This window comes from Anopheles funestus, chromosome 3RL (assembly GCF_943734845.2).
Source record: "Anopheles funestus chromosome 3RL, idAnoFuneDA-416_04, whole genome shotgun sequence".
Lineage (NCBI taxonomy): Eukaryota > Metazoa > Arthropoda > Insecta > Diptera > Culicidae > Anopheles > Anopheles funestus.
This window is the reverse complement of record NC_064599.1, coordinates 56,084,992-56,106,797: the sequence shown is the minus strand read 5'-3', so window position 1 is coordinate 56,106,797 and position 21,806 is coordinate 56,084,992. Positions and strand designations below refer to the sequence as shown.

The 21,806-nt window shown below is 42.1% G+C and overlaps 1 protein-coding gene and 1 long non-coding RNA gene across 4 annotated transcripts in view; both read right to left on the bottom strand.

Moving 5' to 3' along the window:
* LOC125770157 (matrix metalloproteinase-2) overlaps positions 1 to 21,806 on the bottom strand; it is a 287,900-nt gene that overhangs the window by 45,467 nt on the left and 220,627 nt on the right. The window lies entirely within an intron of this gene.
* The window catches only part of LOC125770305 (uncharacterized), a 159,916-nt gene that overhangs the window by 29,328 nt on the left and 108,782 nt on the right, over positions 1 to 21,806 (bottom strand). Inside the window, exon 3 of one of the 2 annotated variants that reach the window (XR_007419155.1) lies at positions 3,524 to 7,480. The exons of the other annotated variant lie outside the window; for it this stretch is intronic. This is a non-coding gene — a long non-coding RNA (uncharacterized LOC125770305). Of the gene's footprint in view, positions 1 to 3,523; positions 7,481 to 21,806 lie in introns of those variants that run through there. 2 annotated transcript variants of the gene reach the window in all.

Below are 21,806 nucleotides of genomic sequence, written 5' to 3'. Positions count from 1 at the left end.
AATTGGCCTGGTGCGAAATGTTTGCTTTTCCGCGTAGGATCGTTCCACCCCGTTTCACCGTTCACTGTTATTAAATGTGTCATTTTTGTGTGTTCCTTTGTTTCCTTTCAATTACTGCTCTATTTGTCTATCTGTCAAAATAAACTAACCGAACGAAAACGTGGACTGTTCTCCATGTCGGAGAACTTGGAGTGAAGGACGGTCGAAAACGCTAATGCTGGTCATACGCATCGATTCGGTAGAAGAGATAGTGTTTTAGTTTTTCTGCATTTCTTTGTACTTATTTGTACGGGGTGAAATCTATCAGGTGACCTGCATGCAACCCCTTCACGGTCTAATAGGAACAACTCTCGCATGTTTGTGGCTTTGCTTAACTTTGTGGAAAATTGCTAACAAATCCTTGGCCTGTCGGTTGACTACCCATAATATCATTTTCCAAACGAGCGAGCGTTGATTGTTTCAATCTTTTTTTTGGGACTTTTGTGAAACCATAACACAAACTATATATACATTCCTACATTCCTTGTTTTTAGCTTTTTCAAAGCAACAAATGCATCCGATCCTTCACAATCGAAAAGTTCGTTTGTGAAAAATTTGACAAATCTGTCAGCGTGTTCCAACACGTTTTCCGTTTTTTTGTTTTGTTATGTGTGACCATTAGAAAGAACGTCCAGCACAAAACCTGTCCTATATTCTTACGAAGTTTGGGGATTCCAAAAAGGATAAAAAAACACACACAAAATGGAAGCTTTTTTTTATTTAGCAATCGTGCGTAGTAAATTGAGGGCTTGTACAGTGTGTAACATAACTATATAAAAAATAGCTTTCTTTTTAAGAAATAGATAAAATGATGTTAGTTAAACAAAACAGTGTTTTGTAAGGCAAAAAAAAACAATAAATAAAATAAAAAACCTTTTCTCGAATTAACATAACATTTAAAATTTTACTTTTAAAGCACTTTGCTTATTTCAAATATGTGCAGAATAATTTTTCAAATGTCAGGTTGTACATAGAAAAGTTCAAACTGTATTTTAATTCTCGGAAGAGTATTGCATGGTCCCACTTTTAATTTACTAAAAAAAACTCTCATAAACGTTCTTCCAAAATTTGCTTATAGATAAAAGCTTGAAGATCCTAAAGATATGAAGAAAATTAATGGAAATAGAGAGACAAATTAAGTGTTTTAAATAATTCTTTAATTTCAATATTCTACCTAACTTCATCCAAATGTTTAGAACCAAAAAGAAACAACATTGTGTTGATATAGTTATGTAGCGCACTGTATAACGGCGAGTAGTTCTTTGCTTGGGTGCAAGATTGAATGATGAAGGGGAATGGAAAATCGACTCAATCAATCAAAAGTTCCCGAAAGTGGACGAATGAGTTTTTCTTTGAGTGGTAGTGCAAAAAAAAAATGAGTACCCTATCCTGGAATTTTGTTTCGGGCAGGTCCTTTTAATGTGAACCGTCATTGCACGGTGTGTGGAGTTCCCTTTCACTGCACTGTATACATGCTTGGAGCTATCCACCCGACCAAACTATATCAACGAATTTATTACCGAGTTTGTATTTTCCATATTTTATGAAGAGAAAAAAAATTCTCTCTTTTTCATAGCTTCGGAAAAAATCAAAACACTGCCCCGAAGCAGAATTCGTAGTAAATAAATGATGCGTCCATTAATAATGTGACAGTGTTGTGCACTAGTTTCAGGCGAATGTAAGCTATTATGAACAAAAGTTTGCAAACTATAGACTGTTGTGATGGATCTTTGTTAACACCTTTTTTTTCTTCAATAACTGTATTGAACAAATTGTAGTGAACGTTCAAGTTGCACGACATGCGTTACCGTTACCGTTATACGTATACTTGAGAGGAGTAAACAACCAAGATACATACAACTTCGTTACGTATTCCACCTGAAGAATGTTAATTTTACTCTCTTCTACCTGTTCGTCGTTAAAATCGCTTCGAAACGCACGTCCGGAGGTGCTAATTAAACAACACAACAAGAATGCTGTTGAGACGGGCGCGAATCTTTTGATGTTTAATTGCATGTTTTGTTTGCAGATGCACGCCGGCATTTTCGGGTGCCACCTTTGACAAGTGGCACCGAATGCAAACATCTGGAGGGGGTGGTTAAAAACATTCCGAGTCATTCCGACGAGCAGGAATCATGCTGTTGGTGCATTTTATGCGTCGGTGTATTAGTGGTTCAATTGGATGAGAAAGAAAGAGAGAGAGAGAGAATGGTGGGAATCCTTTTCGCAAAGATTGACACGCAAACCGGACTTTATAGCTGGTGTAGAGAGCGTTAATTACGCCACGTATGGTCGTGACCTGCGGGTGTACGTGTTCGAAATTCGTGCCTCGTATACAATGGGTTTCTTCGAACAGGTGGTTTTTGTCACTAGCCTGTTGGAATTTAACCCAATACAACCCATTGATTTCGGTTCAATCGTGCACTAGAGCCAGATGAATCGTGTCGTACAATTTGTCCACCATCTTACATAGACCACCGCGGAGTAATTTAACGAAGAAAATTGTGTATAGTTTACCAATGATTTCTCACTTCCAAACGGGGATTGTTTTGAAAGGATTCGAAAATCATTCACCAGACCGAGGATCCGAAAACAAACCCCAGAATCTAATCCGTTCCCAAGCCGTGGAGTATAATGATTATTCCCATTCTTCTCGCCTTAGGTCGAATGCTTACTATAGGGGATTATAGCTTTACCCGTTGTTTGCTTCCTTGGTGAAGGAGTTTTTGTTGCTTTAAAGCGCTTTATCTCATATCTTCTGCCTTATGCCCTCCTGCTGGGATAATGTTTACCGGTTCGTCTTGCTAGCTGCACTAGAGCTTCCAGAACAACAAGCCAGTTGGTTGGTTGATTAAAGTTGGACACACTCCAGTAACAGCCCCAAAAGCAGGTACCTACACACTACTGGGAAATGCTTCTGTTTTACAGTGACGTTTTCGGGGAGGGTTATAGTGCTTTGTTTTTTGGGGGCTGTGGCAAACCCATCCGAAATCCACCACAATTGCTTCGAGTTTGTTTGCTGGCTGTTGTTTCCGCAACTTTAATGAACTATCGTTGGCCATTTTTGGAGTGAAGGCATACCGTTTCACGACCCGAAAGTACAGGTACCGGGGCTAGACGATAGCTAGAAGGATTAGACTGGTGGCACTGGTTTAGGCAATGACCAACGAAACCAAGAAGGGTTAGGAAAGAAAGGGTCCGTTAAATAAGGGGGGGAAACCCCAGAACATGAACTGGAAGTTGCGTTGAAGTTGCGTCCTTCGTCCGGAAACGAATCTGTAGAAGTTTGAAGACAGAAGCATGAGGAAAAGGTGGAATTCGGTTGAAAAACTTGTTCCGGGCAAACATCAAAGGTAAGCGTTTGGTTGGAGCGTGCTGTTCGCTCAAGCGAATACCAGGCAAGGAGTTGTGGCGTGGAACTCAGAAAACCCGGATGTAGTTGTTCATCAAGTGTTCCCGAAAAACGTTAGGTGGTTTGGTTCTATTTTTTCATTGCTTGGTAGTGGACACTCGGACAGTTGGTTCCGGTCTTATTCGACAATCGATTCGTCTTCAAACACGGAACCAGTGTCCAAGTGTCAAAAGTTGCAACAAACGTGTGTAAGTCTGACGTTCGCAATGGGGGACAACTATCTCGTTCGATTCATCTTGCTCTCGGGTGTACCTTCCGAACTTACTTGATGCGTAAAAATGTGGCGTGCAGAAATGTAGGTCCACCTCCGGGGAGTTCGCAAACGATGAGCAGAAAGTTTTGCCTTTTTTTCTATGCTCACTTCCGTGAGAGAATAGAGAAAAAAAGTGAAACAACTCACAACCCTGGAAGGGAAGGGTTCCAGTGGGATCCAAAGGACGGGTGTAATAAGTGAACCTTTCAAAAATCGATTGACTCAAGCGTTGGCACTTTACCAACTTTTTCCGGATTAGCTCCGGGTACCGGACGGTTTCCGTTCCGGCGCTTGTATGGGCGATGTTAAACATACTTCAATACATATAACAAAGCACCGACGAAAGTGGAGACATTTTTCCATCACTTCCTTTTCCACCGTGCGAAAAGGCAAAACTCTGGAGAGCTAACTTCGAAGGCGGTAGAAAAAAGCCTTTTGTTAGATGAAATTTATTTCACTTTTACTAAAAGTTACTAGTGGAAAACGAGAGAGAAAAACTCAATTACTTTATGTATCTTGCTCATGCTTTAAACGATCAGCGAATGATGATGATGATGATGATGTAGATGTTGTAACCCATCTGACAGATGTCCGATTTGGAGCAGTTTGGTCCCATTGCTTGAGCGACTGACCTTTATGGCCAGCTTAAATGAGAAAGGTTTATTTTTTTCCAGTGACAGTTGAAGTTCATCTTAAGACACTCGCGTGACGGAAGAGATATTATGAATCATTCATCTTCCATTCTGTGATGGGACATTGATTGTCTGCTGGTTTTGTATCTGTTTTGTGGGTAGTAATTTTTCAAACCCAACTCGATGTGACCTGCATGCAACAGTTAAATCAGATGCTGTGAACTATTCACTGGAAGGTCCCCCCCGAGTACGATGAGAATATATCTCGTTACGATGCTAATCATGTTCCATGCTCGGGAAGCGTATTCTAAGAACCGACCCATTGGTGAATTGCATCGCCTCAAAGTCATATGCATTTGATGCAAGAAGGGTAACAAACAGACGTTGGTCAGAAAAGGTTGTTCCCGGATGACACAACGCGCGTTGGTTGATACGGTTGATCGCTATGCATATGGAAGAAGTTAGACAAAATCAGTAACGAAGCGCTACCGAGATGGTGGAAACTCAATTTATTTAAATTTATTTATTGAATATATATTTCTTACCCATCCCTTTTTTCCGTACTGTTTTCCCAACCGTTCCTCCAAAAAGGTTTGAAAGCAATGACACAATATTTCTTCCAATGCGACCATGTGTTACTGCCAGACACCTTTAGGGAAGATTATGAGCGGTTTCGTGCCGAGGATGAGTGGTTCCTGGTGTTTGTTTGGAAGAAATCTTCAATAACGCTCCATCCACCGAAGTTGATGGATGAATTCGAACGAGATGATAAATTTATGTATATACTGTGGGGAATGAAGGTTTAAAATACGTCCAAAGTTGAAGCAGTACCAGGAGGGAAGGGAAAAATAAATTGAGATCGATTGACATGGGTGCGCGATGGTTGGGAGATGAGCATATCTTCCAAGCGTTACTTCTTCACTTGAAGTGAATTTTTTGCATGAACGTTTTGCCGCTGTACTATTTGTACTGGTGATTGAATCATCATCGGGCAAGCATTTGATTTTGTCGCCGTGCTAGATTTAATGGTGATAAATGTAGCCGGAAATAATTAAATCCACCCAGTGCGCTTGGTAAATACAAAAAAAAACCCGAAATATACGCATCCCATTTGGAGACCATCATACATGGGTGGTCGTTGTTTTGCAACCTATCAGAACCGTACGAACTTGATTGATATTTCAAGTAAGAGAAAATGTCACATACAAAATAAAGAAAAAACAACCGAAACATCACTTATCTTTGGAGATTGAGTATTGAGACCCACTCGGGATCGGGAGCGGGTAGAATCGTGTCAGCTTTTCATCCCAATGAACGACATTCAATTTATTATTGTGCTCGAAGATTCTCTTGTTTGATATTGCTTTTAATCATATCTGTCAGGGAAGCGGCCCCAAAAGCCTTCCTACCACGAGTAGGAAGTTTTTTTTTCGAGCCTCGTAATACTCAAATACCCCGCCCAGCATTCGTATGGAGTGTGGTGAAGTTCAAAATTGAGTTTTGGAGACGCATTTGAGTTCATAATATTTTTTTTTGCTTTTTTGATTATCGCCTTTCAGATCACATTCGGATTCCAATACCGTTTTTCTCGGTCGGCTCAGTCGGTGTTGAAATGGCGTGAGTTTTGTTCCATTCTATTTAATCGTGGCATGCGGAACGGGCGTAAAATACATGACATGTTGGTTAACGGGAGGAAGCAAAATAGATTCGAAAGGAAGGGACGTGTGGTTCGTTTAATTTTCTTCGAGCCGCTTTCAAAATTTCCCGCGGCCCTTTTATTAGGCTGGGGAACTGATCGTCTTTGTGATGCATTCCGTTCGTTGTTTTGCGAATCGATAAGCAATAATAAATATTTTCATTTCATCCATCCATCGTAAAGAGCGCTGAATGAGTGAGGAAGTTAGAAAACTGGAAATTCATCCGAAAGAAGATAATATTGTGGTTTGGATTTTCCCATAAAATATCGGCAAAGGCAGAGTAATGTGTCCACAAAATGTTTGTCCAACGATGGCAAAATGTGGCCTCCTTCCGATTGACTTGTTGTGGGTCAACAACACCAACCATCAAATCCAATAAATTGGGAAAACGCAACCAGCAACCAGATATTTTTCTTGCTCTCGGATATGTTTGCTGGCCATGGTAACATAAGTCTGGAACTTTTTTTTTGTTTTTTTTTGGACAATCGTTCAATGTTTTCCAAACGTTTCGCCTACGCACTATGAATCAAATATTGTAACGCGAACGCCACAAATTGCTAGCTTCTAGCCCGACGAAGGACACTTTATTTGATGGAGTGGTCCTCAAGGTCCTCCTACCGTGCCAATTTTCGACCCGCCGGTCAGTGGCGGACGCTTTCAAAACCAAAACAACCCCGCCTGCCAATGACCGGCGGCAGGCCAAATTGAAAGTGTAATATTTTCTCTACCGCCCACGTCCACGGCCTGATTGATGGAGAACTGGGTCAAGAGTTCTGAACGCTGGATGTGAACGGGTAAGGGATACGCGAAAACCGCACACAAACATACCCGGCCCGGGTGATAAAAATATAACGACCTATGATGATAATGGTGCCAAAGAACGAACCTATCCTTTTGCGGATGGAAACCATTTTTTTTTTGTTTTTGGTTATTTTTCCCGAGGTGTTTGTTTTCATGTCAATCGGTTTTGATTGAGTACTGGGCTCACCTTGCCCGCGCTCGTTCCATCGAACGAACGTCGAATAGAGCGGTGCGGGGAGTTATCGGAAAATTACTATCCGCAACAAACCGGGAATGATGTTCTTCGGGCTGGACGAGATAAAAAGTTTGACAGGTTTTTGTTTTCTGCTTATTTTGTGTCGAAATTGGAAAATGAACTAGCGTGAATCCATCTCCGCTAAGGGTTGTTGTCGATGACGCAATTCCGACAAATCAAGTGAAGTACTACGTCAGCCTGCTTCGGCCTGCCTTGTACTCTTGAATTATACTCACAAAATGGAGTATAAGGAAATTAAATTGTGTTTCATTTCTTTTTGGCAGTGTTTTTGTTTTGTTTTTCCCGGAGGCATAATTTTACCTTTAACCATAGGTAATACTCTTTCAGTACTTACAATTCATTTTGTGCTGGTTAAGCAATTTTTCGCTTGCGTTAACATAACATCCTTACCTGGAAGAAAAATAAGCACAAAAAGAGAGAGAGAGAGAGTGAGTAAGGTAGCAGTTAGATAGAGAAAACAATAACAGCGAAAAAAACGTATTACATTCAAAAATCAGTTCTGCAAAATCTTTCTGCTGCGATTTTATTGGGTTTTGCCAGTTTTCCTTCATTTGGGGGAAATTAATAAAGAAAAAAGAAAATTGTGAACAAAAGTGAGAGTAAAGGGGGGGGAGAAACGGAAAACAAAGCTATCCTACCCTCGTTAGCGTAAAAGACAGCAGGCAGCAGAAAAAGGGAAGCAAAAGTGGCTAAGCAGCAAAAATTGGAATATAAATTAAATCCGGCCACTCGGCTGCCTCGTTTAAGCTGCTGCGATCGTGCCGTACCGGGCGTGTGTTGTTTGCGAACGTACGCGAAAAATTGCACACATGCAAATCTGAAGCGCAACGGACGTCTTTGGTTGGAGCAGAGGAGTCGGTAAAGTTATATGATGGAAGGAGTACAAAAAAAAACACAAGAGAAAAAAGAGAAAACACTCCCGGAAGAAGGACGAAAGCTGGGATATTGGAAGTACTGGGTACTAACCGGCGCGTCGTGTGTTTTTTTTTGTTTGGCTGTGTTTCGTCTGTTTTGCTTTTGTTGTTGGGTAAAACCGAAAAATTTAATTTTCCGCCTCGTTAGGCGAACAGCAAAAATCTATTTTCCTACCAGTAGCCACCCAGTATGGGAACAACACTCATGAGCGAGTGTAGAAGCACAAAACAAAATGACGACGAAATAAAAGCAAAAACAAAAACAAAAAAAATCCAGCTTTATCTAAAGCTATGAGAAAACTTAAGGAAAACGTTACGGAGTGGAAGCACAAAATGGTGGGAACCCACTGAAAAAAAAGCTGTGTGTTTCGGGAAGCTGCTATCCTAACGATGACAATCTACACAATCGGATCCGGTAATGGGTAAAGGGAAAAACGCGAAGGATCACCAGGATGTGTTATTTTTTCGACTTTCCTTCCCCGTGCAATTACTACCCGTTGCCCGTTTTTCTTCTACCGGGGGGGGGGTTTGTACCGCAAAAATCTTGCCTTTACAAAAGCACACGCATGCAAAACCAATCTTACGTATGGTCGTGGAAGAAAACAGGCAAAACGGTTAGGAGTGAGAGTTGAGACAACAAACGAGCAGAAAACAATCTACTCGAATCGGTTTTTTTTTCGGGGTGGCTTTGTTGTGTGCTTGTGGCATGCCAGAACCGAAGGAAACAAAACTACGTGGAGGGTAGTTTTGTCCTTTAGAGTGACAAGGGAAGGAAGGGGGGGGGGGGGGGGGGTTAGGGTCCTGGATGAAGCAGAAAAGTAACGAAACACGGAAGTGGTTAAACAAAGCCACCGATTTTCCGAAGCCCGAAACGCACAAACCGAAACATCACTTACTTGCGCCTGAATGGTATGCAACCAGCACAACCAACTGTCTGACATCCTCTGAGGGACGAGGAGTTCAACGAGCGATTTCAATTTGTTTGTTTCCGATTTCCAATGGGAGGCGTGTGTGTGTGCGCCTCTGTATATGATTTTTTTTCAAACATCCGAAACACACCGGATGCGGTCATGGTCCATGTGTTTGCTGGCATATCATTTAAAAGCACTTCTGCAGACAATTGACAAGTTTACATGTGCAGCTAAGAGCTGCCGGGCATCGTTTGAAGCGTGTTCGGTGTGCGCCTTTTTGGGGGGTTGGGAGTGGAAAATGGCAACAGCGAGGTTTCAAATTTATGCACACATGTTCGCTCCGATGCCTTTCATCCGTAGACTGAACTTACGGGGCCCGAGGAGTTCTTGGTACCTTTCGCCGCTCGGCAAACCGTTATGCATAATGACTTTTGCCTCAGCTCCGTGTGCGCACCATTAGCGGGACAAGTGTATGTGCCTTCGGAGACACCTACAGGAGGCCTGGTTTCTTTTTTCTTCTGGTCTGTGTGGGTCCAGCTATGGGCGTTAAGCGTTAAAGGCAGGCGAGTTAAACGTCGTCGTCCCATTGGCCCGGACGGGAAGCGGATGATGGTGCCAGCCACTGTTTTGGGGCTGTTGAATTTTCATTGCTTCATCATCATAATCATACGAGTTTTAGGAGCCACCGTCGGCTAACGCTTCCAGCGTAACGGATGAGGGCCGAGGTCTATATGACGCTTGACGCTTGTTGTATGGTTTTATTTGTTTGCATGTTGTTTTTCCTTTTTTTTGTTACACATATTCTCATAGAGATCCGAAAGGTTTTTGTTTCTTTTTTTTCATGCCATTCCGCGTTCGTCTGTCCATGTCATCGAGCATATTCGCTTTTGTTCATTCGCAACACTCTTACGAAGGACGAGGAGCGGGTTTTTTTGGTTGTATAAAACGAAACCAAGCTCTTAGGTGTGTCCCGGTTGTGTGGAGACCACATTCTTACCAGACGTCATCACCATCGGTTGCAGTGATGAGGGGGAACGTTGGAAAAAGCATGCGAACGTGCGACGCCTGTTGTTCTACTGCGCCCGTAAGGTAGACAACACGATGTCATTCTTGCTGACAGGCAGCCAACAACACCATTGCAGCAGTTCCGAAAGGCGAAGGGAAGCAGCACCCAATTCTACGGTACACTGCTGGGCTATGTTTCGTTCGTAATGCCAAACATACCGAACCACCCAGGAGAGGGTTGGTATGAATATCGTATGCAGGGAAAGAAGTTAAAAAGAAGCGATATGACGCTTCAGGCACAGGGAACGAAACAGGAAGATGAAACACTGTACCGGGGGGCAAGGAATCCATGTGTATAGAAAATGCATAATGCATGTTGTGTTCCTGGCTTGAGTTTTCTCTGTCCCCCCAAAAAAAGGAACGGTTGTTCGGTGTGAGAGCGGCCTTCATGGTTTGCGCCCGAAATGACGTTCCGTTGCAGAAACGGATGTATGCAACGTACTTTCCTCACCAGTGAAGGGAATAGAAGAAGCAATGTAAATCGTTTCCATCCACACACAAGGAATGCTGGAAGTGCACCAGCTTATGCAGGTTTTCTTGGGAATGAAGATTGCTGTTTCTTAGGGGTTGGGAGACCAACAAAAAAAAAGCTTACGCTACGTGTCTAATCACAGTGCACAGCAAAGGTGGTGGTTCCGTTGTAGATCCTCACCTTCTTCAGTTTTCCTCATATGGTTGACTGGTGAAAATGCTAACCGAAAACCCGACTCCGTACCATTGAATGGGGAAACGTCAAACGGGAAATCGAGCATGATAAGGAAAAATTGGGATTTGCACTCGATGTTTGCCCACTCCTCGCTACTTCCAGTGTCCTCCTTTCCATCGCATTTCCTTTCAAACGGATGATGCTGTGTAATGGTTTCACTACTGGAGCTTTCCCCCCCTTTAGAACCCTGCCACAGAGGTTATGCAAATGAGAATCAATTCCAAGTACCAAGGAGTGGTTCTTCTTTTCGGTAAAACCGATACCGATGCGGCCAAGATCGAGAACAAAGGGCATCTAATGGGGGTTTGATTCGGCACGAAAAGACACTTTATTCTGTACGGGAACCACAAGTGGCGATGGTGGCGCTTTCGATGATCTATCGAACTGGCGAACATCATTCGTTGGTAGCACACATTAGCCACGATGAAGTCATAAAAAAACTTTGGATAATTTTTTTTATTGCCATCAATAAAGTGTGTTCGGTGTTAGCATTTTTTTGGGTATAAATTGTACTTTAATACTTTACCCTTAATGGGACTAAATCAAAAAGAAGGAAGAAAAAATTTCCAACAACTCTAGGTGTTGATGTGATCGTTCTCACTAGTAGAAGGTTAATAGTTTCCATTTGCCGTGTGCCCACAGTACGTAGTGTGGATCGTTACTAAAAACGCGTAAAGATGAAAATTCTCTTGTTCATCATCATCACCATCATCAGCTGTGAAAAGTTGTACATTTGATGAAGCAAAGACGACGGTGCCAGTGTCAAGTTGCAAGCGATTTACTGCCCGGGTGTGTACGGCACCGAGATGTCACGACACTCGAGCTGCGGATGGTCAAGACCCATGGAACCCATGGGAGCGATGGAAGATGTAATAAAGTAAAAGAAAGACGTAATGATCAGGTATTTCTTCATGACGAGCAGCTCGCGACCGGTAAGAATGTCACCCAAGGACAAGGGCAAAAAACGAGTGTTTGAACATTTTTAAAACATCCACGAAGCCCTTTCTGCTTCAGCAAACGACAAACGGCGACCGGTTGACGTTGGATTACTTTTCTTCCATTTTGTCACTTTGTGTGATGAAGCTCCCCTGTGTGTGTGTGTGTGTGTGGGATGAAAAGTGGGAAGAAAATTTTTATGGCATGCAATCAAAGTGCATTACACAACACCTGCCACCGTTGACTACACCTCCATCTGTTTCACTCTTCCATCCCTCCGTCCTTCCCCCCTCGCTTCTTAGTACACACACACACACTATTCGCAGTGATTTTTTTATATTCAATTCCCTTTTTTTCTCTCCATCGCGCTACGACGGCATTCTTTAGCATTGGTGGACCACCGACAAACGGTGCTAATGTCCTTGCCAGTTGGAAAGCTAAAAGAATGCACAGCCTTTAAGAACTTCAATGCTTTACCGTGCGGGAGAGGAAGGATGGGGAGGAAAGGGGAAGAATCTGGTCGTCCCTTTTTCCACGCTTTCATTTCGTAATGTTCTGGTAAGGGTATGCACTTTTTTGCGTTTGTATTCCTCTTCTCAACTGCCATATCTTCTATGTGTTGAAAACGATGGAGCCCACTCCCTCTCACATCCCCCCCCTCCCCCTTGGGGCTGTGGTGAGTGTTGTGGTTTTTGATTTTCCCACTTCCGAGCAAACCGGTCACGGCTAAGAAGAACGAACGGCAACCGTGGTTGTGAATGCGGTCGTAAATGAATATGCCACTGAGTGTTTTTTTGGGGTAAAAAGGTAGCGAAAGCTTATAAAAGAATGTGCTGAAAATGAAACAAAACTCTACGTGGAAGAGCGGAAATTGGATGAATTTTAACGATGACTACGAACCCGGTTTGCCGGGTTTATGATGACGGCGACCATAAAGGAAAAAAAGGCAACAAAACAACAGAGTTCTTTTGCTGCTGAGATGCAACTTAATAATTTTCCATTTTCATTACATCCCCCCAAACCGGCTTTTGTGCACGGGGTGCACCGGGCTGCGATGCACCGGGTTTATAGTATGTTGTTGGGAAAATAATTAGCTGCTTTCAGCATTCAATTTTACAAAGTTGAACACTTTTACGAGCAATTTCCGTAGCAGCCTTTCTTAAGGAAGGTGGCGCCACCATCTTGTGTGGAAGAATAAGTTATCCTTTGTGGAGCATTTTGTTTTTGTATTTTCTAGTTATATTTTAACGTAAAATGAAGATGTTTTCCATACTTGCATTCACTCAAAAAAGCTGAAAGTCAAAAGCCATATATGTGTTCTGATTGAAACTACAGTACGCTTCCGTTATCATTAATCGTAGTCGAGCGTTGAATCGGCTAGCAAAAAGTGAATAAGAAAAGAGAAAGAGAGAAACAAGAAAATTTTGTTCTATTTTCCCATTAACTTCACAAGCGGCAAATTTCCTGCCGTTGATCACTTGCTCAAACATCGACCATTTCCTACACCGACCTTACGCATAATGTTTGGAGGGAAGGAAAGGAGAGAAGATCAGAGAGGAAAAAAAAAGAATGATTGGAAAGTTTTCACATCGATTTCGTCACACAAGGACCTTCCCATGAGATATCGTTCCATGCTGCTCCACCCAAAATGGGTAATATCCTGGGTGGTACATTGCCGGATCGGGATCGACCGAGCGCGTGTGGGTGTGCGTTGGGGTATGTTGTAAAATGAAAAGTTCACCCAATCGGTTGTTGTATAGTGTATTTTTTTGTGTCTGTGTTTCCTTCTTTCCTTGCAAACTATCAGCAGTACCATCACCTCCCCACATCATGATCGTCATCACCGTTAGAGATCCCGCTGGGCGATGGATTCAATGACAACTGGCTTTCGTTGTTGGGTTTCCCACCAAACGGAAAAACTGAGGCAACGAAACGAAAAAAAAGAAGCTTCCATACAATGAAGGAACAACGCTGCAGGCAAGTTTTTCTTTCCGTTGCACTTTGCACAGCCCGTGTATGACTGGTTCTGGGTGCGACTGCATGTTAAAGGGCTGAAGAAGGCTGTCCTGAGGGCGGGTGATGAATGGAAGCAAAAACATTCCAAAAGGGAAAAACTGAAATCAATAGCTACCGCATGGGGCCATTGCGTATCGTAATGTGAATTAAAGCTTGTGCATATGGTTGAGTTGGGACGTGTTTTCTATGGTTCTATGGTGGCTACTGTACACTGTAATAATTTTTCATTCGTGAGACACAATGCTACATATTTTATCTTGGGGAAGTATTTTACCCCTTCAAAACTTTAATAATGGTTTAGATAAATATGCAGCTTTAATATAATTCAAATGACTTAGTTTTAAGTGACAAAGTGCTAATCAAAGACAAAGTGCGATTAGACAACGTTAATAACTGTGTGAAGAATTGAGAAAAATCACATACAGTGATAGTCATTGTAATAAGAACATTCGTTAACGTTGCACAATTAGAAGAAACTATGGTTTTCTATGTTTTAATAATAGTTATAACAATAACGAGACATAAGTGAAAATATTTGATAAACATTTAAAAACTGCTGATTTTCTCAAATATCATGGGAACGGGTTCATGTTACTCTGGGTTTTTTCTTCTTTTATTTAATGGTGTAGGGCTCCAAAACAAAGTCCTTTGTGTTCAAAATCGATCTTACGAATTCAAGACAATTTTCATACCTTTTCCAATTGTTACAAACTTTCGGACTTTTAAGGAATTCTTATAACTGCGTTATTATTGTTGGAAGACAATTTCTGTGTCTCCGCTACAGTGTTCACGCGAACGCTTTGAATACGTTTGAGGTATTTCTATTTGTTACTTTGACGTTTTTTTGGCGCCTTCAGCAGCCATTTTGTAGAATATAGCTTTTACCTGAATTCAATTATTGTTAATATTAACATTTAAATTTTTATACCAAGGATCCAAGGATGTTGAATATCCGCTATTGGTCATTTCAGTTCGTTATTCTTTATTGAGTGTATCGAAAATATTGTATCGAAATAGGAGAAATTGTTTCAGTTTCATTATTAAGATTTCAGCCCTAGACCGAGTTTCCTGGAAATGGATTGGCGACCTGATCATATCTCCGTGACGTGCTTAACTCCGAGCAGGCCAAGGAGAGAGATTATGAACAATATCTATTTCTTAAATTAAAAAGGAAAGACTCCGAATATAAGCTAAATTATATACAGTGAACCGCCGAATATCCGTGCTCATCGGAACTCAGGCCTTGCCGGATAAGCGAATATCACGGATAATAGGCACAACTCTTTTTATTGATAAATATTAGTCTTTTGTGTGTAATGAGTGGACTTTTCTTTATAAAACTAGATATTAATTTGCTTAGCTGCACTTTGCAAAATAAATCTGTTCTATTTAGTCGAACTTAAGCAAATTGTATCATTCACTATTGAGATTTTTATTTCTTGCCATGATTGGTTTTGTAATTAACGTGTCAATGGAACAACCGGATAGAAGGTACCCCTATAATCGGTGCTCTATTGTAATTGTAGGCGTGATACAATTCAATGACTTTTGAATTATTTCTTCATAAATTAATTACAATTTTCTATAATTGTATACAAGATTGTAGACTAATTGGTATCGCCAAGTGTGTACAGTTGTGCCTGCAAAATGCAAAACCGAAAGGTTTCATAACAAACGTTTGACAAGTAAATCCATCATACAAAACTCTCATAAAATCGTCATTCCACCAAAGTTACCGCGTACGTACGAAAGTAGTACGATACGCAATGCTGATATCTTTGCCCATCATAAAGGTATTACTTATTTTATTTGATGAAACCCTCCCCGCCACTTGATTTGCGCTAAAGTTTCATTCGGTTTCAGCAAATTCCCAGGTGTTGTAGCAGAAGTTTTGCTGCGAATTTTGCGACCTAAGACCTTTCCGGAGCGAACAAGCGCGCTCAGTACTTTCCCCCTCGGGACAGGGTGACACACACACACACAGCGTGCAAACAGAGATAATGCAGCGTAAACTTCCGGACGGCATAAGTTTGCCAATCGAAAAGTAAGTTTCTTTCAGTTGATTTAGCAAGTAGGTGCGCCTGGTTTCGGTGCACACAGCAGCACTACTCGTTGTCTCCGAAATTTGCCGGTTGGGACAAAGGACGGTCGGTACATGCACGGAAGATGATTTCCGGAAAACTCAAACCTCCTATTACCATTAGAAACCGAAGCCATAGCCATGGTTTGAAGATGGCAGCAAATACAAATACGAACATCAGCAGAAAACTCTCTCGTCCCTGGACGAAACAGTGTTTTGGGAGGATTTGTAGAGGGTGGGAGAGTGGAGGGAGAAGGGTGGGTGGAACGCATGTTTGCTTGTGAGCCAATTGCCAATTGGGAAGCAAGGATCCACGTTGTTGGGCAGATCTATCCGACTAATTAGTGAGAGACACCATAATCGTTAATGCTTTAATTGATTGCCACTGGGAGCGTTTGCGTTCCGTTGATTGCTGTTATTATTGTTAGTGGAATTATTAGCTTTGTTTTTTTCTCCTCTCAACCTCTTTCCCTCGTCCCCCCCCCCCTAGGCGCACATCCAACAAGTGTCCATCGCTAGGTGTATGGGACAGTCTGAGAAAAAATCGTTGAACGAAGTGTTTGTCCTTACTCTGAACCAATCAATTTAAAATACAACGTAGCGTACCGGTGAACCTTGAATTATTTTGATGATCTCATCAAAAGAAGTATCTTCTGTCGTGGAAAAGGAATAATAATCATTGGTTTTAATTTTTACACCACGTCAAAAGTCATTAAAAACTTTTGTCCCGTCGCAAATTGTTCCTTGAAATCTGGAACTTTTCGCATCACTTCTCGTACTTCCGGTAGCGTTATCGGCAAACCGGGAGGTTTGGACCGGTGGTTAAGCTTTAAGTTGATTTAAAGTAATACCGACCGGTAATAGTCGCTTTAGTTTTATCGATTTGTTTCTGCCAGCGAAACATTGAGCAACTTTCCAAACGACCGTCGTATAAAGTTGTTTTATATAAGGATTGTTTGTCCCTTTTCCCTTCCCCCTTCTTCGCACGTACCTTGTACAGTGTGACTAAAAGTAATGTGAAGTTAGTTTTATAAACAGTTTTGATCAGTTAGATTAACGGCAAGAAGAAAGAAACATGTGCAGAAATCCAACACACCGATGTCAAGTGTAGTTAAAAGTTGTCGAAGACAAACTTGGAATACTGACCCTCTTCAAGGGTATTTGTAACCGAGGAATGAGTTCGATTGCAGATACACTGTATGACTTAGCCTGGAGGAGAAAAGGGATTTTCCGAAACATATCCTTCCTTTTCGATTGGGGTTTTTGGTGGATACGATTGCGGGAAAAGTTCTGTTTGAAGTGTAAGGTGAGCAAAACGTTCCGATAGGGAAAGAAAACTTACAGTACAAAGTAAGTGTGAAAAAACGAGTGAGGATAAGCTCCAAGATCTGGTTCTTGCTTGTTGTTCGCTTTGGACTGGAAGCATTGACCACCCATACAAGCGACTCAACCCAGACAAGCATCCACATATGTTGTCCAGTCAACCGTACTGCAAACGAGGGCATATTGTACAGTTTGGCTACAAATTTGCTCTAGGTTCTCTGTTTGCTTCTAGATGCAAGATTCCACATAAAAAGGCACCGATGCCCATAGCACTCAGGTTCAGGATGCTCCGCCAGCGAGAAATATGTTCGAATCGATTGCATATTTAAGCTTTCACTTGTTCACCAACTAGGAACATTGTCGAAGAACGTATCTGTTGTGAACCATTTTCCATCTTTTGGAGCTTAGTCTAGTAACATCAAACCCTAACATACGCTCGTGCGGGAAGGTTGGCGCTATGAAACAGTGAAGGAAAATATTAAAACAACATCACAATGCGCTTTCCATTGGCCATAGCATGCAGGATGGGATGCAGTGCATCGATTCGGTTCAAGATTTTGTGGAGATTGTTTCGGGATTTGAAGTGGTGATTACCGCACAGATTCTTGGTTGAACTGAGGATGATACTAGATTTCAGTTTCGGTTCGTGATGGTAATGTAGTTCTTGTGTTTTAAGCATTTTTAATCATAAATTTATAACGAAACCGAATAGGAGTTTAATTTTAAGCAAATTAATTTACATAGGTATCGTTTTGTGTTGATAACAGCATACACCAATTGAGTTGTCATGTACCATTCGAAATCATTTAATTTAAGAGATTAGAGCAAGCGACCTAAATACGGCTTTAGGGGCTATTATATCAATAATGGGATTTGTATTACTTAATCTTCTTTTGGGTACTTTGGCTTCATTTCAAACAAAATAATCTTACTCGTATATATGCGTTTTTTTCAGGGTTTAATAGTCATTTTAGCAGAAAATATTCACACGCCAATTGTTACATATTTTATTTTTTATTGGTACAACTGAACTTCGATCATCCAATTGCTGCCTTTTGTGGATGTAGATTTTGCATCGTATTTTTTATGATAGCACAAAGTTTACAGAAATCTTTCTTTATATTATATCACAAATTGAATTTTACTATAAAAATGAAGCCAATAGCCATAATAGGAACAGTTACGGCGAAATGCTATAGGAACAATACATCCAATATGGGAACTTTTGTAGGCAATTATTAAATGAGATTTCCAGAAATTCTGATCAATCATCATTAAAATAAAAAATATGTTTCTGCTCTACACTTTTCAGAATAATTTTTAAACCAATAAAATCATTAGGTCCCTCCCTGTAATTTGCATTTATTGTGAATTTCTAACGAATGCAATTTAGTAATTAGAAGAGTTCTATTGAATTGAAGCCATTATTAGAAAACTGTTTCATCTATGCATCACATTTTTGAATCAATGTATGGTAATTCGACGAATGCTTGAAAAACACTCGAAATGCAGATAATCTACATTATTTGAAAAACGAGAGCAGCAAATCGTAAAACGTTTAAAAACTTCCCCGAAAATTTCTATCGAACTTTCACCCTCCGTGAAACCGGAATGGAGATTTAAGCTTCTATTTCTCTTCGCATGCGATGATGATTGTGTGTGCTTGTGGTTCGAGTGGGCTACGTCAATATGGTGCGCTCAAACGGAGCCACCTTGAAAACCAGTTGATTGGAACAAACAGTTTTTCTCCATGCTCGCACGATGGCAACCGGCCAACGTGCGAGTGTGTCTCGTACGCTCTGACCCGAACCCTGATAAGATTCGCCTCTACACAGGTTTTCGATAGCCGGCACAAGGGTCCACTTCACACCACATTCACAACGTTGGGCCGAAAGGCACAAATCGAAACATTCCCACACGTCCGTAAACTAATCATGGTTCGGAACGCGGCAAACGGGTGCGCCTGAAAGGTATGCTACACGCTTTGCAACGCAACGCGTTTTTGTTGCGCTACTTGCTGTGAAGTTTGCACACATTTTGCACCGCCCCAGAGGTCTGTGGTTTCACCCGAAAATGCCTACCAGCGCAAAGCTTCACCCACAAGCCACAAAGCTTTCCCATTCTCCACTAGGATGTCAATCCTCTTATCTTCACCATACGCCTTTCCCTCGCCCGCTTGCGGTGGTTTTCGTCGCGCTTTGATAGCCGGCACCGTTGACGACTAGACTGCAGACACAAGCACACAAAGACACCCGATCGATTTCCATGACTCTATAATCGGATAAACAAACAAAATAATGCTATTGTGGCAATTTAGATGCGCCTGATTAGATATCGGCGGTACCGGGGGGGGCAGGGCTGAAATCTTTCTCACACATTTGTCGCGCCTGTGTCCCGTGCCGCATGTGCTGGTGGTGTCGGAAATCTCGGAAACGACAATGTGCGTGCGCGCGGTCATTTGTTTGGTGACGGTTTTTGGTGGTGGCGGGCAAAAACACAAAACGGGATGGAAAACTCATGAGCCGTGGTAAATGCGTACGGGAAACAAAACTTCGAATGCATAACAGATAAGATAAACATGTTTGGGGGTTTTTGAGTTCCAGGGGGAAACCGATTGAAGCGGAAGAAATGAATGTACCATTGTGTGAGGAGCAGCACTAATGGAAGGGCTTTGTGGATGGTACAGACATTAGGGAGGGAAAAAAAGGCGCCGGATGATAATCGCCCCGCTGGTGGAAACCATAACCAAACAAGGCTTTTAACGGAGTAGATAAAGAAAGTTACCAAGTTTGGTGGTTGAATATCCCAGGGGCCGTTTGTTTGGTTTGTCTCATTATTATTACCTTCCATTTTCGTGCGGTGTAATATTTGGAGCTGTTTTTTTTTGGGCAACCGGAGGCACAAAGTGGAAATCATTGCTAGCAAGTAATCAACCACCAGATAGCGAGTTCGAATTAACTGAGTTTTCGTGTACACGATGAAAATGGAAAGCACATGCCAGTGTGCGAAGGTTTGGAGCTAAACACCAGTAAACGCAAAACCTTCCTTTTAATGATGACAGGAAAAAATAACTTCAAAAATGATTATTGCTGCGCCTGAATGATAGGCAACAGCAATGGCGTTGTTCGATCAGGGTTGCCCAGAGCAACTTCTCTGCCACGTTTCGCCTAATGCTGCGTCTTCTAGGAACATGTTGTTGCCATCGTCTGTCTCCCGTGGTGGTGGTGTTCATAAACTGTGACAGAATTGTGGTTTGAAGAAGCCGGCAACAAATGAGCGCATAGGCAACTGCCAGCTTTCGGTCGGCTGTGGGAGGCGTCAGTTGGGAGATCAGGCAGATCCCACGCACACAACAACCAATCCCGCTGGTACACTGGTACAGCAATCACGCAGAGTATTTAACGCAATAAGCATTAAATTCAAATTAGTTTCACCATTTATCTTTCTCCTTTCGTGCACCGTTCTGTCCGCCCCCAAACTTCCGTTTCCGTTGCGTCCGTAGGACATTTCTGTGGCGAAAGACCAGACTGGGACCAGGTCTCTACGATGGGGGGGAGTTAAATCGAAAGACGTCCAGCTAAAAGATGATAGCGCACGTGACAGGATGGTTGTTACGGATCGTGAGGAAGAAATTAGACAAATTGAAATTGAGAGATAAATTACATACCCGGCTGTCCATTAACGGGCAAGGTTTCGAAGATGGGAAGAAACACCGATGGCATCACTATTTCGCTTGACCATCATAGCACAGCGAGGTCGGTGTCCAGCAGTCAGCGCACTTAATCTACGACACTGCGGAAAATCAGTTTTTGGTAAAGCAAAGCAATTTGAAACTGTTTGTGAAACATTGGCAAAATGGGAACACTTAATGTGTGTACCAATCACACACACACGCATACACGAGGTGTGTGCACCAATGCTCAACACTGATTGGATGTATTGAAAATTATCATTTGTGGTCACAATATTGCGCACGGTAAAATATGGCACTCGATCGACACATAACGTCCGCGCTGGTGTTGCGGCAGTTATCGTCAAAGCAGAAAGCTTCAAAAGCTTCCGGCGGCTATTCCTGGAAAAGGCTGCTGATTGTGTGCAATTGAAGCTATATGCCGCCAGAATGCAAAGAGACGTGTACGGTTCCGGAATATGGCGTACGCTATTGAGCTTTCTGTGCTGCGGAGTAGCGAACGGAGTGACCGGTACGGTGTGTCGTCGAAAATTGGAAGCAAAGGTATTGATTTCTCCACATGCAGCAATTGGTACTGGGGACCGACCATTGACCAGCGCACACCATACCATCGCAGTTTAATGGGTGTTGAGGAGTGAATGGTAAGAACGATTCATCGTCATTGTGACATTCTCGCCTAAGAGATCGCCAGGGACACACGATTGAAATAGTGGACCCCAAAGCGTCCGTCGCTTGGTCCGTACCCGGCGTATCGGGTGGGTAATTTATTTCAATTTAACCGAACGATTCTGATTAATTTTCTTTATTGAGTTTAATCAGTGTGCGCGTACATTCGGCTTCGGTTTCGGTTTGCGGCGCCACCAGCGCTAGTTGGGCGCCAGTAGTCTCCATTTTGCAATGGGAGATAGATTCTGCTTAGATTTGTAAAACGATGCCGTGTCTATTTGGAACGCATACATGGTTCCATTGCGAACTCTTGGGGTGTACCTCGAACAAAAGGGTGAACAAACATAAGACTTGGTGGTTAGTATGAGTTCGAACAAAAAAAAAAATGGAGATACTTCTCTTGATGGA